Consider the following 8,879-nt stretch of genomic DNA (forward strand, 5'->3'; position numbering starts at 1 on the left):
GAGAGAGAGAGAAAGACAGCGTACGAGTGGGGGAGAGGGCAGAGAGAATCTCAACCGGGCTCCGCGCTCAGTGCCGAGCCCAACGTGGGGCTCGATCCCACGACCCCGGGATCATGACCCCAGCTGAAATCAAGAGCTGGACCCTCAACAGACTGAACCACCCAGGGCGCCCCATTGAGCGCATGATATTTAAAATTCTGGCTGGTTTCATCTACAGGTGCCCAAAGCCCACTGGAAATGCTCATTCTGACATTATCGGTAGTTTGGACAAGAAAAGTAGCAGGATGATGTTTAAGAGTTCACCTCAGCTTTTCCTGAAGCACTTTAAAAATTTTTTTTTCCAACGTTTATTTATTTTTGGGACAGAGAGAGACAGAGCATGAACGGGGAGGGGCAGAGAGAGAGGGAGACACAGAATCGGAAACAGGCTCCAGGCTCTGAGCCGTCAGCCCAGAGCCTGACGCGGGGCTCGAACTCCCGGACCGCGAGATCGTGACCTGGCTGAAGTCGGACGTTTAACCGACTGCGCCACCCAGGCGCCCCCTGAAGCACTTTTAGAGTGACAAATTAGAAGCTGAAAAACCCGGGGGTTGGGGGTGGGGGGAAGAACATAGAAAAACCATAGAAAATTCCCGAAAAAGCAATATTAATGACAGGACCTGCCATTGAACTCGAAACTGGTACCTGATTGTCTTCAAAGCCAAGGGGTAAAAAGCCTTGGCACGTGCAGGTAGTGGCGGGGGCAAGAACATCTGGAGGACTGGGCCATTCTGGGCCAACAGAGCAGGATTTCCTGGACAGTAGGTCCGCAGTGCCACCTACTGGGGAAGACAGGAAACAGTGCAAAGCCCGTAAAATACGTCCCATGACACACGGAGGAAATCTTTTGTTTTTTACTTAAGACCACATAATTTAACCAGATAATTTAGCTGCACTTACCTGATGATATATGTTTTTGGTTTTTTTTTTTTTTTTTTTTTTTTTTGCGACAGAAATCACGAGTGGAGGAGGGGCAGAGAGACAAGGGCAGAGAGAGAAAGAATCCCAAGCAGGCTCTTCACTGCCCTGACGCGGGGCTTGAACTCATGAAACGTGAGATCGTGACCTAGGCCGAAATCAAGAGTCAGACACTCGATTGACTGAGCCACCCAGACGCCCCTTACCTTATGATATTTTAATAGGTGAAGCCTTTTGAGAAGCTTTTACACCATTTTTAATCTAATATGAACAAGAATCATGAGTAGGTTGTCAATACATGTTGAATCATGGTTTCATTTTTGTAAATTATTATTTTAAGTGATAGAGTTGAAGATTAAGAACCCCAAACCCCCAACCCCAAAGTGTACTTCTGATGCCCTTCTAATCACAAGAATGTTGGTTTTAGGAGGTAAGCAAGTCTGGGAGGGAGAAGAAAAAGGCAAGCGACATTTGGCAAGGGTCTCTTGGGTTTTGCTCCAAAGTGCTGTTCCCAGGACTGTTTCTATCAGTGTCAGGAAAGAGTCTCATGATCTGGTAAGTTTGGGAACTACTGTGTACTAATCCCTTTCTCACTGACTCACAGGGCACATTAGAATAGTAGAGGTTTTTAGATTCTCTGAAGGCAAGAACTCTGTTTAATGCTAATTCAATGTTTCCTAAACTTAGTAGAACACGACTTCTTTATTTTAAAGCATTTCGATTTGGGGCTCTCACGTGCCAGATACAGTGCTAGGTGCTTGGTATACATTAGCTGATTTACACCTCATCACAGCCTGTGATTTGACAGAGAGGAAGATGCTGAGAGCCGAGGGGACTTTTGCAGTGCACATTTTCAGCGGCAGTGCAGGAACTGAAACCCAGGCCTGCCTGACACCTGAGCGGAGGCTGTCCCCAACGTTGCCACATGGCCTCCGGACACAACATTGTGGTTTCACATGGCCGAGGGCAGGCTCTTCTGCTTGGCAAGGGGTGGGGTGGTCACAAGAGCCCCCATTTTCAGCTGGCCTTTCTCTGGGGTGAGCACTTGAAACGGTCCTCTTGGAGAAGCAAATGATTTGCTTCTCCTGGACATTAGACATCGCAGCCTGCCTGTGACAAACGTGCTTTGTCACTCCTCACGAACTCAGCCGGCTCTTTCCAAAGCTGGCCTCATTTTGCAGGATACCTGGTGAGAAAGGATGTCTCTAGGGGATTGGTAGTTTGCACACCATGCATCGGCTCTGGTTCCTTCCCAGGGCTGTACCGGGCTTGGGTTTTGTAGCCCTGAAAGCAGAATTTATAGCTGAATTCTCCGAGATTCAGAGTTCAAAGACATCTCCTGCGGGGATCATGGATTTTGTACGTTACCAACAAGGCACGGTTGGGAGAGAACAGACAGTTCCAGAAGGTCACCTGTCCAGAAGCTATTTTGAGGCAGACTATTTTGGGTGCTTTATATATGAAAGTTGAATGAGAGCAGGCCTTTCGATCTCTGTGTCCTCACACGTGCAGAGGAAGCAAACGTACCTCGTTCCTCAGGCTGGACTGAGTCCCAAAGGGGATCTCAAAGGCCTTCATTCTCTCATTCCAAACTGTTGTCAGCCCATGATACTCAACAAACACCACCGCATAAAACACAGCTGACCGTTTGTCGACGTGGTAGAGGAAACCTCTGTGTCTGACCCATGTTTTAGAAAATATTTTGGATCCCCTCCCCCTGACTTCAAATGGTGGATTCAAAAGAAGGCGAATTTAGGAAGTTTGAGGACACAGGGGGAAATCTCAGACTTTTTACGTGGATCACAAATATGATTACGACATGGGGCGCCTGGGTGGCTCAGTCGGTTGAGTGTCTGACTTCGGCTCGGGTCGTGATCTCACGGTTTGTGGGTTCGAGCCCCGCGTCGGGCTCTGTGCTGACAGCTCGGAGCCTGGAGCCTGCTTCGGGGTCTGTGTCTCCCTCGCTTTCTGCTCCTTCACCACTCATGCTCTGTCTCTCTCTCTCTCTCTCTCAAAAAAAAAAAAAAAAAAGAAATATGATCATTGCACTGGACGTCCATACATTGGACGACAGAGTAGTGAACTGCCCTGGGAGCCCCCAAACCAAGGTCAAAGCTCCAGGGCTGGAGGGCAAGCCTGCCCAGGTCTCTTTGCGTGAGGAGACCAGGAGCTCAGAGGAAGAGAAAATTAACTCTTGGACTTTGGCTTCTCCACAGGACCCCTCTCAGTTTTAGGGGAGCCATGTAATTTTTTTTAACGTTTATGTTTGAGAGAGACAGAGCACGAGCAGGGGAGGGGCAGAGAGAGAGGGAGGCCCAGGGCCTGATGTGGGGCTCGAACTCACAAACCTCGAGACCATGACCTGAGCTGACGTCGGACGCTCAACCGACTGAGCCACCCAGGTGCCCCAGGGGAGTCATTGAAACGCCAAACCTAAGCCTCCTCCTTACTCTGCTTGTAGAGACGCAATAAGATATTTGAGTAGTAGAGAGAATATTCTAGTAACCACTCCATGACTCGGTGTGGTTGAGGACTCCTTGGCTGCCCCCCGACGTTGCTGGTTACTAAGGTAAACGCAGCTCCCTGGCTTCTGGTGTGTGAGCGCAGTCCATTGGCCTCTGTCGCTCTGGGACCTGCCACCCTCGCATATCCTAGCGCGTGCAGCTCTGTGACCGCCTCTCCTGTGTCAGCCCCGGCCTGTGGGGGAGAGCCACGAGTACATTCTTTACGGCGTGTGCTCTGGGCCGTCCGCTGCCGGGGCTTTTGGACGCACAGTCTCTCCAGCGGGCATGCTGCCTGTCTGTACCTTTTAATTTCCTCTACCATTTTTCAGGGCAACTCAGGCATTTCTGCTTCAATCAGAGCGGGCCATCATTTTCTCCAGGCCCTCAAGAGTCACCTGTTACGTGCACGGGGATATTATCCAGTCAAAAAACCAAAAAAAAAAAGCAGAGAATCCTGCTCTTTGCCACAACACGGATGGAGCTGGAGGGTTTTATGCTAAGTGAGATGAGCCAGACAAGAGAAAGACAAACGCTGCTAGATCTCATTCTATGTGGAATCCACACACACCCAGAAAGGGACTCACAGACACAGAGAGCAGACTGGCGGTTGCGAGGGCTGGAGGGTGGGGGCTGGGCTGAATGAGTGGATGTGGTGGAAAGGCACAGAGTTCCACTCGGGAGAGAGGTAAGCGTCGAGCGCAGCATGGTGACCCTGGTTAGCCACACCGTGTCGCAGATTTCAAAGGTGCCAAGAGGTTTGATCTTCAAGGTTCTCGCTGCGAGAAAAAACATTGGAAGGATGGAGGCGATGGATGCGAAACCAGGCTTCCCGTGTGATCCTGTCACGATGTCAACAAGCACCAATTCATGGCGTGGGCCTTAAAGTAATGCAACGTGGCGTGTCTAGAAAAATGTCGTCGGAATCAGGCAGAATAATGCCCCGCCCCAGCCCCAAAGATGGCTGTGTCCTCATCCCTGGACCCCGCAAGTATGTTACCTTACTCTGCAAAAGGAACTTGGCAGCTGTGACCAAGGACCTTAATGTAATTAAGATCAAGGATGCGGGGAGCGGTCCTCAGCTACCCAGGTGTACCTCCGTGTAATCACAAGGGTCCCTATTAGGGAAAGACGGAAGGGGGCGGCCAGGGAGCGAGACTGAAGGTACCGTACGAGGAGGGGGGGCCACAAGCCAAAGAAGGCCAGCAGCCTCTAGAAGCTGGAGAAGACGAGGAAGCAGATTTCCGCCCTGTCTCCAGAAGGAACACAGCTTTGCCAACGTCTGGATTTTAGCAAGATCCGTTGTGGCCTCCTGACCTCCACAGCTGCAAGACCCGAAACGTGTGTTGTTTTAAGCCACTAGAGCTCGTGATAATTTGCAGCAGCAGAGAACGAATACGGCCCGTGCCGGTGAGTGTGCCCCTTCCTGAGGGATCAATCCAACCCCACGGGTCCCCCTTCGTGTCTGCCTCTGTCTGCCGGGTCATTTTTGCCATGCCTGCTGGGGATATAACTTCTTTCCTCTCTTATCAGCCCCAGCATGCGTGAAGCATGAGTTATGCTGGAGTGGACGTCCCTGTTGGCCAGGCAGTCAGGAGAGGGGGTGGAGCACTGCCTTAGGGGGACATCTGTTGCCTTGTGGACAAACTTCCCCCAGCGTCTTCCCATCCTGGGGAGATGCTAGTTCTCCTGCGGAGGGGCGGGCCGCTTCGGCAAGCTTTTGGTGGGGGTGGTGGGGTGTCTGCAGAGCCAAGATCCTTGGGGGCATCCATTCCATATTCCAGGGTCCCGTGTTTTCCCAGCCAGAGCCATGGTTTTAGCTTAACTGCCCTATTTTGGCTGAGTATTTATTTCTTTTAATTTTTTTTCTTAATGTTTTTATTTATTTTGAGACAGAGAGAGACAGAGCATGAACAGGGGAGGGGCAGAGAGCGAGGGAGACACAGAATCCGAAGCAGGCTCCAGGCTCTGAGCCATCAGCACAGAGCCCGACGCGGGGCTCGAACCCACAGACCGTGAGATCGTGACCTGAGCCGAAGTCGGACGCTCAACTGACTGAGCCACCCAGGTGCCCCTTGGCTGAGTATTTAAATGTGAGTATGGAAAGGCGGCTGGAGTCCTGCAGCTTTCGCTATCAGGTTCTGAATATGGCCCTCAGCTGTTTGGCTTTTCTGCTGCAAGATAGAAGCCACCCGCAGAGGCCCTGGGGTTCTCTCACTGAGCCTGGAGCCCTTTCACACCACCCGTGGGGCTTTAATACAGCCTGGGAGTGACTAAGCCACTCCCCTCGTCTTTGCAAGAGTTTTTCCCAAACACCCGAGTCCTTGTATGTTGACGGCGTTCCCTTCCGCCAGGGCTTTCCCCCCCCCCCCCCCCCCCCCCCGCTTAACCCCGGTGGCATCTTTAGGGATTAGGCTGCAAAGGATTAGGCGGTGCAAAGGACTCCGTTGCATTAAGGATGGGGTCGTCCCTGCCGGCGGGATCATGAGAGAGCCGTCCTGAAACCTGACCACATAGCCTCTTTTCTCAGACACTTCCGGTGTCCCCTGTGTCATCCGAGAGGCAGATGGCCAAAGATTAGACAGGCAAGAGATCATCCCTTGAGGATGCAGGGAGGGCGCGGAAGCAGGTTGGAGAAGCTTCAGGGCGGATCTGGCATCGGTGAAGGGAGAGCAGCTGAGGGTTCGCAGACCCAGTGCCTCCCTGAGAGAGTCTAGGTAGGGCTGATGGGGGACCTCCGAGCAGAGCTTGCTTGGTAGGTGACATCCACGCTGGGCAGGGACGGTCCTGTCCCAGTGCCCCTGCTGTGCCCGCTGTGAGGGCGACACCCAGAGAAAGTGTGGCTTGCTGTGACCTATGTGGTGGACCCAACTGTGGCGGGTCCTCCCTTAAAGGAGGTGTGAGTGGCAGCCCTCCGTGGCCTTGGAACGGTCGGTAACGTCAGTTCCTGAGTGAAGCTGCGAACGTTTGAAACTTGACAGAGCCGCTTATTAGCTATGGGATCAATTTCCGTAAGCCCTCGTTGTCATGTCCGAAATCGTGAGTTCGTAAGAACTATCTCATGGGCGAGCTGTGAGGCTGGAGTGGGTGACTACGTGTGAAATGGGTCGGACACCAGTGGGCACACAGAAGGGACATCAGAAACGGCAGCTGAACAAATCAACAAACCAGGACGGTGGCTGGAGAACCTGTTTTCCCGTTTGAGCCTACCTATTGCGCTAGGAAATGCTGTAGGGTGTGCACCCTTTCCTCTTGATACACGTGACAAATGATTAGTAAGAGGCCCCTAGGCACCCCCATAACACTTGGCTGACCTTGGGATGCCACCTTCACTCAGGAGTGTTCTGTGAATTCTCTGCAAGCCTCGCAAGCTTGACAGGTGTGGTTACCGCACGGTCCCTTTCACCGCATTCCCCTTGTGTCCGGGAACTCGGATTCTAATGGGGAGACACAACCGTAGGAGGAATAATCACAATGCAAGGCAAGATGGAGAGAATGAGCAAAGGGGGAATGAAACATGCTGAGGTAGTAAGAGGAAGGCATTCTCCCAGTGACGGGATCAGGGAGTCCTTTAAAGGGGAGACTTTACTGTATTTGAGTTGCACCCTAAAGCGGGACGTAACTTTCAAAAAGTGGGAATAGCTAAAAAGATAAGAGGGATGGGAAGGGAGGTAGACATGGGGGAGACACTTGAGCCATAAGATGTCACTGGTGGAGAAGTAGAAGAAGCTTGTCCTGGGGGTTTTGAAGAGGTGAGTCCTAGAGCAGGCGCAGCGTGGGAGCAAAGAAAATAGGACAGAAGACACCTTTCGCCAAGATCACTGTGGACTTTCTATTTGAATGCCCTTCAAAGTCACTGGGGAGATACAACAAATGAATTCCTTAGCAGCTGTTTCTTGAATGGCTGTGAGAGTGAATTGAAGAGTTGGGTTTTATCAGGGAAGAACAGGAAAGGGGGTGCTGGACATAGTTCTTGTCTGGAAACGGTTCCCCCGTTTGTAGCATAAACTACAGATGGAAGGTGGGAGAATCCCTGGCCAGATGGGAGATGCCATCCGCCTCCTCCGATGGACTATGTTCATGGGTTTAGGATGCGGCAAACCCAAGCCGGTCTTCAAGATAAGCTATCTTACTGCACAGAAAATGTTCACTGTCCTCATTTTCGATGTTAAATCTTGCTAAATTAGATTCCACATTTCTTTACTTGGTTAAGCATAGGACTCTAAGAATAATTTAATCGTTAATGCCTCAGGATCGTCATGGCAGGCATTAATTATGATGCTGGGCTGTATGGAGTAAAACATTGAGAGTTTAAAGTGTGTCAGACTGGGTCGCCTGGGTGGCTCCATCAGAGTTAAGCGTCTGACTCTTGATTTTGGCTCCTAAGCAGGCTCCAGGCTCCGAGCTGTCCGCACAGAGCCCGACGCGGGGCTCGAACTCACGGACCACGAGATCATGACCGGAGCCGAAGTCGGATGCTCAACCGACTGAGACAGGTGCCCCCCCAAATTAATATTATTAATTCTTCTTTTGCCTCCTTTCTGCTGCCGACTCTTGATAAAGGGCATTTCTATTATGGTCAGTTAATTATGGAAAGATTAATTGGTGGATCTTCTGTAAGATGTGGCTTCTAGCCTCAGCCCTGCCCCCAAGTAGTTATTTTATTTTTGGCATCATGTAACTTCCTCACCCTAATTTCCACCCGACGGAGAACACTTGTTACGTCCGATTCCCTTTCTTCAACTGAAGTCTGTTCAGCAAGACAAAGGGCCTCCAGGTCAGAATTCCCCAGGCTGGTCCAAAGTGTCTAAGTGTCATTAGCCAAGGTGACCACTGGATGTCACACTTGATCTAAGTTGCCACACACACAACGTCCCGTGCACGTCAGCTTGGACACTCTCAGGCTTTTAGGAGTTGAGTAGACCTTAGTGATCTTTGAAACCAGAGTCAGTGGCCGGCGGCTGGCAAGTTTTATTTCGCGTATGCTTTATTGTTTTTCAGCTTCAATGGAACTTGAATTCGTTAAGACTCTGTCCTATTCTCCAGAATCCTCCTTGGGCCCTAAACTGACTTGGGTTATTACCCAGCAGTTTCCTCAAGGCAATAAAGGGGGGAGCACCCGGTCTCACTTTACAGGGAAGGCGACTGACCCCCAAGACACCTTCACAGTTTGACCGAGGACACAGGTTAAATTCATAGTAAACGTGGGACGGGAACTGCTGTCACTCGACTCCCAGGTTGGCCTCTGGCATTGAGCCTGGCGCTTGAGAGATATATCAAGATTATGCACCTTTAGGATATTTTTATAGTGCAGAAGCAGATGAGATCATTATGTAGCTGAAGCTCTCTCGTAGCTGAAGCTCTCTCCTAACCTCCGTCCAATCCACAAGCTTCAGAAAACTTTGGCTGTCACATTGGCAT

This window comes from Lynx canadensis, chromosome D2, assembly GCF_007474595.2.
Source record: "Lynx canadensis isolate LIC74 chromosome D2, mLynCan4.pri.v2, whole genome shotgun sequence".
NCBI classification, from domain to species: domain Eukaryota; kingdom Metazoa; phylum Chordata; class Mammalia; order Carnivora; family Felidae; genus Lynx; species Lynx canadensis.